Genomic DNA, 10,480 nt, shown 5'->3' on the forward strand with positions numbered 1-10,480 from the left:
CAAAGCTAACTGGTGAATGGACCACTAAAAATTAAAAATGGGAGGGGTGCCTGGGTGACTCAGTAGGTTAAACATCAGACTCTTGATTTGAGCTCAGGTCACACACAAGCCCAGCATTAGGCTCTGAGCTGAGTGTGCTCCAGGAGCCTCTTGGGATTCTCTCTTTTTCCCTCCCCTGCTTGTGGGCTCGTGCCCTCTCTCTCTCTCTCTCCCAAAATAAATAAACGTTTTATTGTATTTTTTATTTTTTAATGGTTATTTATTTATTTTTCCATAATATTTTATTGTAAAATTGGTTTCCATACAACACCCAGTGCTCTTCCCCACAAGTGCCCTCCTCCATCACCACCACCTCTTTTCCCCCCTCCCCCTTCCCCTTCAACTCTCAGTTCATTTTCAGCATTCAATAGTCTCTCAAGTTTTGTATCCCTCTCTCTCCCCAACTCTCTGTCCCTCCTCCGCTCCCCCTGGTTCTCCATTAGGTCTCTCCTGTTTTCCTGTTATACCTATGAGTGCAAACATATGGTTTCTGTCCAGAGCAGGAGCAGGAGAGGGACAGAGAGCGAGAGAGACAGAATCCAAAGCGGGCTCTAGGCTCTGAGCTGTCAGCACAGCGCCCATCGTGGGGCTCAAACTTGCGAACTGCGAGCTTGTAACCTGAAGTGAAGTTGGAGGCTTAGGCCAAGACTGAGCCACCCAGATGCCCCTAAATAAACATTTTTTAAAAAGAGAGAGAAAAAATAAAAAATGGGAAAATGTCTTTAATTGTTATCTATTTTTAACTTACTAATTGGATCACATAGTTACTTTAATGTTTAAAAAGGAACTGAAGTTGTGCACTTCAAATAAAAGAGATACGCCAGGCAAATGCTAATAATAACCATAAAACCTGGTGTAGCTATCTTACTATCAGAGAAAGTAGACTTTAACGTAAAAAGCATCACTGAAGATAAATAAGAATGTTTCATAATAATGAAATATTCAACTATCTGGACAATATAACAATTCTAAATTTCCATGCTCTTAATACCATAGTCTCAAATTACAGCAAGCAAAAATTAATGCACCGAAAAGTGAAAATTGATGAATCTGCACTCATAATTGGAAGTTTTAATACACTCCTTTTAGTAACTAAAGAACAAGCAAATGAGAAATTGATATATAAAAGTTATAAAAGATTTCAAAAACCAATGAAAAAACTTGCTTTCTTTAACACATGTAGAATACTCAACAATTAGAGAATACAAATTAGTACATATTAGGCAGACGAAACACTTACCAAATTAAATAAGGTATCAATATTTGTATCAACAATTTTAAAATATTTAAATAACTAAGAGTATTTTCACTGACCACAATGTAATTAAATTCAAAATGAATAACAGAAAGTTTAACTAGGAAATCTCTGTATGCTTAAATATTTTTAAATACACTTCTAAACAATCTATAGGTCAAAGAAGAGCCCCCAATGAAAATAAGAAATAATTTCAATTAAATGGTAACATAAATATGACATCCCAAAGCTTGTGGGATGTAACTGTGCTAACAGAAAGTGTACAGACTGAGTACAATATTAGAGAGGAAGACAGGCTAAGAATCAATGTTTGAAGCAGTCATGTCAAGAAGCATTTTTCTTTTTTTCTCTTTTCTTATTTATTTATTCATGTGTTTATTTAATTTTTAAAAAAGAGTGTGTGAACATGGGAGAGAGGCAGCGGGGGGAGAATCTTAAGCAGACTCCATGCTCAGCACAGAGCTGGACACAAGGCTCGATCCCTCAACCCTAGGATCATGACCTGAACCAAAGTCAAGAGTCAACTGACTGAGCCACCTAGATACCCCAAGAAGTATTTTTAAAAGACAGATTAAACCCAAAGAAAATGGAAGAAGCAATTATTAAGAGCAGAAGGCAAATATACAACAGGGAATATTAATAAAGACAAATGTTAGTGTTTGGAAAGGACTAATTGCTAAACCCCGGGTACAACTGCTCAAGGAAGAGAAGAGAAAATGTTTATTTATTTTATTTTTTTGAAGTTTTACTTATTTATTTTGAGAGAGTGTGTGTATGTGTGAATAAGGGAGGGGCAGATAGAGAGGCAGAGAGAGAATCCTGAGCAGGTTCCAACGTGGGGCTCAATCCCACGAACTGTGAGGTCATGACCTGAGCGCAAGTCAGACGCTCAGCTGACTGAGCCACTCAGGTGTCTCTACAAGCCCTTTTTCTAATGTACTGCTTCTATTTTTTTGTGAGTTAAGAAAAGGGATTATCAGGCATAATAGGATTGTATGTAAACTGGGAGAAAATAAACCCCAATGAAGATAAGATGGGAAAGTTTTCCTGAAATATTAACTTATGCACTGACTCTTCTCTTCATTCAAGCAGATAATAGGTCTTTGTGCTACTAGTCTAAGAAATTGTTCCTGGCTTCTGTTGAAGAAATAGGGATTGAGAAGAGATGGATTTCTTCTGACAAGGGTTTCTTATGGCCTGGGACCCTTGGACTTGGGTGGGAAAAAAATTACATCTTTATTTTCCCTAACGTGTATCTGAAATGTAGTATTTCCTTCTATTATGCATACAGGCGATAAACCAGTGCTGTGCAGCGGTACCTGTACATTTGTCATCAGCAGGAATCAGCTATTTTCAGATCCTATTTATGGTTGCTGCAATATGTTCAAATATTGTTTATATTTATCACTGTTTCAAAAGTATAAAGTTATTATATCCATCACTAGACCTTTGTATTTAATGTACTTTTTAAAAAAATCCATACCTTATTATGTCAGAGGCCTGTTTGTAAAATATTTTGCTAATCCTACATCTGTATTTCCGCCAAGGCTAATGGAAAGAAGGAAAGAAGGAGCATAGAGCTGAGAGGCTGTGATTCCTCTGGGAGCACGTGGCTGCACTCTGCACCCGGAGACAGAGTCCCATGTCGCCCTGTTGGGAATGGAAACAGCTGACGGAACCACTATGACCTGTGGGGACTATGCTTGCAAGCCTGATGGGGGCCCCAACCAAAAAACCTCCCAAAACACTATATAATTCACGGGACATCTCCCCAAAAAAACCTCAACTAAGCTCTCTTTCTTATACAACTCAGTTTGAGGGCTGACGTTTGTGGCAGTTGCAAAGGCTCCTCTAGTGACTGAAAGGCATGGCCTCAATTACAGGACTTCTGTCCATTGTAGACATAAACAGCATGGAAAAGATGAAATACCTGTGTTCAGATCATGAGATCTAGCCCAGACTTGCTGTATATATTGCGGTGTTAAATAAAAAAAAATTCCCTGTTGTATTACAGTCATGTGGTCTCATATATGAGCATTAAATAATTTTTTAAGTCTAACTGGATTGCTCAGGGGCCTTTGACGGAATTCCTGAGTAATGGCTGTGTTTCAGATGGAGGCTGAGATCTGGCAGTCTGTGTGTCAAGGCTGTGAGAGGTCATGTGTGGTCCTGGCCTCTTCATTTGCTGCCTCATAGGTCAAGGGACCAAACTGGGACTCCAGACATCTTCACACTGAGTCAGTCTCCACTGCCTCCATTACACTCTACGCTGGTAGCCTCATGTGCCAACTCAGCTCTCTGTCTCACCTTCTCCCATTCCTCCATTTCATAGATGAACTCTCACCCCACGATCTGAATGAAGGAGCAAGCCACAAGCTTCTTTCTCCTCCTTTCTACCTTGTCCAGAAATTCTCTTCCCAAAATGGAAGACCCCTTTGATGGTGAGGAGGAGGACTAGCCCTGCCCCTTAAATTCGTGCAGAGACCTTGCTTCTCCACCCCTGCATCCCCTCCTTGGGCCTCTCTTACCCTCAATGAACCCCAGCCCGTGCGTTGGAGAGCGGGTAGGGTCTGAGAGAGAGAGAGGTATGGGTAGTGCCCGACTTTTTATTATTCTCTGCACCCTGACCTTTCCTCTCTACAGCTGTGCCTCACGTGGGAAGAGCCTCAGGTCTCAGCTTGCCAGATTATGCAACGGACCTGCTGATAGGTGAGACAGGCTCCTTCCACCCCCAGGTCACGTCGGCCTCATTAGCAGTTTCAAAAGCAACATCTTCTAAGAGTTGAGCGTCTTGGCGTTGGATGGAGTTGGGACAGGACTAAGTTAAGAGGCTGTTTGTCCTCCTCCCTCACCTCTATGCCTCAGCAAGCCACGGAGAGTCACGGTAAAGGAAAGACAGCAGGCCTGGCTTCTACTCTAACATCTTCCATGAAATCATCCCTAGCCCATCCAGGTCTCCTCCCCACCCTACCCTTAGTTTTTCTTTAAGACAAGTGGGTTAAAGTAGATGAACTTTAAGTTCCTTTCCACCTCTTAGTGGTCCTTGCACATTATCAACATCCCAAAAGACAATATTCTCCAACTCTTAGGCAAACCGTAGGCTCCATGGGAATGAGGCACCCGCCCCAAGTCACACAGTCAGGAGAGGAAGTGGGGGATTGGACCCCCCCCCATTTAGAATTCCTAATCCATTCAACCGCATTGGTCAAAGGAAAAACCTCGCCTCGCCTCGGGAGCTCTGTCCTTCTTCCAAAGGTTCAGTGGTCTTTGAATTAGGAAATGTGGTGGAAAGAGAACCTTTAAGGTCCAGGAGAGCCCAAGGCCTGCTGCTGAGCTCAGAGGCCGTGAGGAAGGGAGCTGAAGAGGCTCCTCACCAGAGATGCAAAAGGAAGCTTGATGACTCAGCCAGATGTGAGACTGGTGAATGGAAAAGAGTGGGTGCTAGGGATGCATTAAGATAAGAAAAAGTAAGCGCTACGATGTTTTGCTTGCTCAGAAAACATGTCCCAAGCACAATACTATGGCTGTCACAGAAAAATGCCATACTAGCTAAATATGCAATCAGCTTAGCTGGGAAAAGAGGCCATTATTTAATGACAGGTATAGTCTATGAGAAACAGACAGGGATGAGGCGGAAGAGGTGAAGAGCTCTGAATGGTGAGATGGAGGTGGATTTCTGCAAGCTCGTACTGGCCTCTTCAGGCTTGATATCTTACTTCCTGGTCCATAGTGCCTGTTGGAGGAGAGATGGGGTGGGTACTTAGGATAAATAACTTTGAGAGACCACAGTAGTGGCCAGGGGATTTCAAATTTCAATCTATTTTTTATAGTTTAAAATATTCGATATAGGCAAAAGAATGTTATATACATATACAGTCATATGCATAATAATAACAAACACCTGTGAGCCCACCACCCTCCTTAAGAACTAGAACACTGACCCAGGGTGACCACCATTCTGAATTTGTCCCACAGTATTTTACTTTTCTTTCTATTTTTTTTCCACACACAAATCTCCAAGCAATATAAATATCTTTTGAAATGTTTCTTTTTTTGTAATTTTTTTAATGTTTTATTTATTTTTGATACAGAGAGAGACAGAGCATGAAAGGGGGAAGGGCAGAGAGAGAAGGAGACACAGAACTGGAAGCAGGCTCCAGGCTCTGAGCTGTTAGCACAGAGCCCAATACCAGGCTTGAACTCAGGAACTGGGGAGAACTCAGGAACCTTGAGATCATGACCTGAGCTAAAGTCAGAAGCCTACCTGAGCTGAAGTCAGAAGCTTAACCTTAAGACTGAGCCACTCAAGTGCCCCGGTTTATTTTTATTTTTTGTTTATTTTATTTTATTTTGAGAGAGAGGGACACAGGGAGAGAGAGAGAGAGAGAGAGAGAGAGAGAGAGAGAGAGAAAGAGCATGCATTCTCGAGCAAGGGAGGGGCACAGAGAGAAGGAAAGAGAGAGAATCCCAAGCAGGCTCTGCACTGTCAGCACAGAGCCAGGTGGGATCATGACCTGAGCCAAAATCAACAATCACTCAACTGACTGAGCTACTCAGGCGCTCCTAGTTTTATTTTTAATTTAAGAGGGATGTATTTATTATTTGACTTACTTTTTCACATATTATTGTTCTGAAATTCATCCGTGCTGATGTGTATACAGTTTGTTCATTTGTACTATGTACAGTATCCCATCGTGTGAATACACTACAGTGAATTTAGCTATTCTTTTATCCAGGGGCATTTGGATTCTTTTTAGTTTTTTGCTGTTTTCAACAATGCTGCTAAAAACATCCTGGATGTTTATGTTTCCTGCGGCCAAGTGCAAGAGTTCCTCTGGGCTATACACCCTGGAGTGGAATTACTGAGTCAAACGGTTTTTCAGCGTGGTTGGACTGTCTACGGTCCACTTCTGAGCGTTGTTGTTACACGACACCCTCGCCGAGGCTTGGTGTTGTTCTCCCACTTTCCAGATGTATCCCTAACCTCGGTTGACCCTGCTGATGACCTGGGGTGGCTCCCACCTTTCCCAGCTGGGGTGGGGGGAGGGGTGGACATGCGGAGATATTTCTAGGTACCCTTGTATTCTTAACTGAATAACACTGACCACAAGGGAGGGGAGGAAGTGGAATTTTAGGGATAGACTAGAGGACTTGGGGTCTGTCTACGTGACTCTCCGAATCACTGGATCCTTTAGGAGAACAAAGGCCAGCTGGTGAAGTTAGTTCTGCCTTAACCCGAAGCACACTGGAGCCAGGTCTCCAGGGGTGACTGAAGATGCTTAACTCATTTTCCTCTCTATCAGCCCCTACAGCCCCTCCTGTATCTCAATGAACATGATTTACCTCTCCTTACCTCCCCCCCCGCCGACCCTCTCTGTCAGTATTTCTCCAAGAGTGGCCCAGCAGCCATCTACATCAGTGTGGTTTAAAATGAAAATTCTCAGAACTCTCTTCAGACTGAATAAGACTCTCTGAGGTGCAGTTGAGGAGCCAAGTTCCTTAGATGATCCGTGTGCGCACTGAGGTTTGGGAACTGCTGCTCTGAGCACTGCGGTTAGGGAGGTCAGGCGCAGGTCATCTGTGGGCAGGTTCAGACACTCTCCCAACAGCTCCTGCTTGAGGGCCAAGTTGAACCTCATCTTCCCAAGACCCTTCCCCACCTCCCCAGTCCCTCAGGGCAGCAGAGACAAGGAGACCACTTTAAGTGAAGCATCTGTGTGTACAAGACGTGCGCCCCAGCACCATTCACAGGAAAGAGAAACCGAACATCTCTCCTGCCAGTGGAGGCCTGCTCAAATTCATAATGGCACAGCTTTTCGATGAAATGCTATGCAACTATTAAAAGTGACTTTATGGGGCGCCTGAGTGGCTCAGTCGCTTAAGCGGCCGACCTCAGCTCAGGTCATGATCGCACGGTTTGTGAATTCGAGCCCTAAGTCTGTCTCTGTGCAGACACTTGAGAGCCCAGAGCCTGCTTCTGATCCTGTGTCTCCCTCTCTCTCCCCGACTCTTGCTCTGTCTCTCTCTCAAAAATAAAATAAACATTAAAAAAATTTTAAGTGAGTTTATGTTTTTACTATTGCATTTCCACTTTCATCAAATCTTTAAAAAGCATGTTAAATTTTATAGCTTCCAGTTTTGAGTTTTCTACATAAGGTACGTTTATCTTTATAATCGGAAAAACACAACAAAACACAAAACACAGAAACATTCAGAAGAATTTGCTGTATATTTATAAAGGGGTTGGTTTAGACTATCCCACAAGCCCTGTAACAAGAATTTCTTTAAATTATCAAAGGAGGGGCACCTGGGTAGCTCAGTCGGTAGAGCATCCAACTTTGGCTCAGGTCATGATCTCACGGTTCGTGGGTTCAAGCCCTTCATTGGCTCTGTGCTGACAGCTAGCTCCGAGCCTGGAGCCTGCTTCAGATTCTGTATCTCCCTCTTTCTCTGCCCCTCCCCCACTCATGCTCTGTTTCTCTCTGTCTCAATAATAAATTAAAAAAAAAAACATAAATTATCAAAGGAGACACTACAGGAAATTTTCCTATAGCTTAAGATTCTAGATTGAGAGAGTTTGCCAAAAGGCACAACAAACTCTTGTTTAATGATTTTGCTTAATGATGCAGGTCTTTGTCCTCACCACAGATAAGTTTTTGTTAATTTTTATTATTTATTTAGTATTTTATTATTAATTTTTATTTCAGAACACCAAGAATGAAGAGAAGATCTGAAAAGCTTCCAAAGAAAATAAAGGAAACACAGGTCAAAGAAAGATAAGAAATCAGAGTGGCATTAGGCTCCCACCAGAGGCATTGGATAGTAGAAGACCCTGAAACTTTGCTTTCGAAACAATGGCAGTGCCTGGCATAGTTGGTAGAGCATGCAACTCTTGATCTCAGGGTTGTGAGTTAGAGCCCCATGCTGGCATAGAGATTGCTTAAACATAAAAAAAGAAAATCCAAAATAATCAGGAAAAAAATGATTTTTATATCTATTCTAAACTGCTTTGCATGTGTAATGGTAAAGAAAAGACTTCTGAGACACACAAGGGCTCCGATATTTAATTTCCCAAACAGTCTTAGGGTAGCTCTGGAGGCTGCATTTTAGCAAAATGAGGATGTGCAACATGAATGACAAAGCTATGGACCCTGGCAGCTGGAGCTCCAATCCAGGACATTGGTAAAGGTTGGTCCAGCAGGGCCCGGGTGTGTTCAGGCCCTAGGTGGGCAAGGCTAATCCAAACTGGGGCAGGAGCAGGGGGCTGAGGGATAAATGCCCCAGTCAACAATGCAAATGGAACCAACAAAGGCTTCAAACTGTGTCTGAGCAAAATTATTGACAGTCATGTGACAGACTTTTTTGGAGTGTTGGGGGGAAAAGCTGTGAAATAGAGACAGGAACAGAAAACTAAGCAAATGAAAATATAGAAACTGGTCATTTCAGGAAAACCAAAAAGTTGCAGAAGGAAGAAAATATAGAGTACTATAAGTCACTAAAAAGTTTAAAATGGGTAAACTGTGAAACTGTGGCATGTGCATATTATTTTAAAATATGGAGAAACAGGAGGCAAAGGAACAGTTAAAAGAGTTGGAAGTGTTGGCCTCTTGGGAATGAGACAAGGGATTGGGTAAACACTGTTGTATTTTGCCGTTAGCCTGGTAGCAATATTTTTTTAAACTATGCACACTCATTATTTTCATAATAACATTTGGAATACTCATACACTGCTGACTGAAAGTAAAGCGATGCAGCCATTAACTTTAAAAAGTTAAACATAAAAAAAAAAGTTAAACATAGAGTTACGCCATGAGCTAACATCTCCACTGCTAGGAATGTCCTGGAGACTTGCAAACAGGCCTTCAAGCAAAAATTTATACAGGACCCATTCAGCTTTATTTACAACAGCCCAAAAAATGGTAAATGTCCGTAAGCTAATGAATGGATAAGAAAAATGTGACATATCCATATAGAATATGATTCAGCCATAAAAAAGGAAGTACTGATACATGCTACCACATGAAAGTGAAAGAAGCCAGTTACAAAAGGTCATATATTGTATGACTCCATTTATATGAAATGTTCAGAAGAGGCAAATCCGTAGAAGCAGAAATGAGATTAGTGCTTCCCTAGGGCTAGTGGAAGGGGAGAAGGGGAGTGAGTGCTTAACGGGTATGGAGTTTCTTTTGGGGGGGAGAAAAAATATTCTGCTGATGGTTGTCCAACATTATGAATAGATGAAAAACCACCAAACTGTACACTTTAAAATGATCAAATGGTGAATTTTATGTCATGTAAATTTTGTCTCTATAAAGATACATTTGGTTGTAACAGAACACCCAATTCAAGCTCCCTTAAACAATAAAAGAGATTTATTTTGAGTTGAAAGTGTTTTGTTTTGTTTTGTTTTTAACACAACCACACAATGTACATATTTTCCCTCCACTCTACCAGGGCCTAAGATCCACTTGGCCCTAAGACGCCTGCACATGGGACCTGCAGAGGCGCTGGGGAAGACAGTACATTGTAGTGGGAAATAGGTGTCCGAGAGCCAGACAGTTGGGGTTAGTGTTCTGGTTCCTCCACTGACTTGCTGCCAGACCTTAAGAAGAATTAATTTTTTTCTTCCTTTTTTAATCTAAATTTATTTTTGAGAGAGGGAGAGAGACAGAGAGACACAGCATGCATGGTGGATGGGCAGAGAGGAGACACACAGAGATTCCTAAGCAGGCTCCAGGCTCTGAGCTGGCAGCACAGAGCCCGATGGGAGATGGCGGGGCTCGAACTCACAGGGTGAGATCATGACCTGAGTTGCCGTCCAACACCTGACTGAGCCACCCACGCGCCCCTAGAATTAATTCTTAATCTAAATTTTAGTTTCCTCGCAGTCCCTATCTTATCCGGCGCTTGTGAAAATCAGAAGAGATAACGTTTTTAAAACCCCAGGCACAGTACCAGGCCCATAGGAAATCCTCAGATCATCTATTTTGGGGGAACGTTCTGCTTCCAAAATGAGCAGTTTCATTAAGCATTATGGAGGAGAGCAGGCAGGAGAGGATTTCAGAAAAAAAGCAGTACTGTCTAACATGTATTGAGCGTCTCCTCCGCGGCAGACCCGGTTCCAGGGCCTTCCTGCGCATTAGCTCGCCTCCCTAGCGCGGCCTGCCCGCCCGCCGACCCTGCCAG

Source organism: Suricata suricatta, chromosome 17, assembly GCF_006229205.1.
Source record: "Suricata suricatta isolate VVHF042 chromosome 17, meerkat_22Aug2017_6uvM2_HiC, whole genome shotgun sequence".
NCBI classification, from domain to species: domain Eukaryota; kingdom Metazoa; phylum Chordata; class Mammalia; order Carnivora; family Herpestidae; genus Suricata; species Suricata suricatta.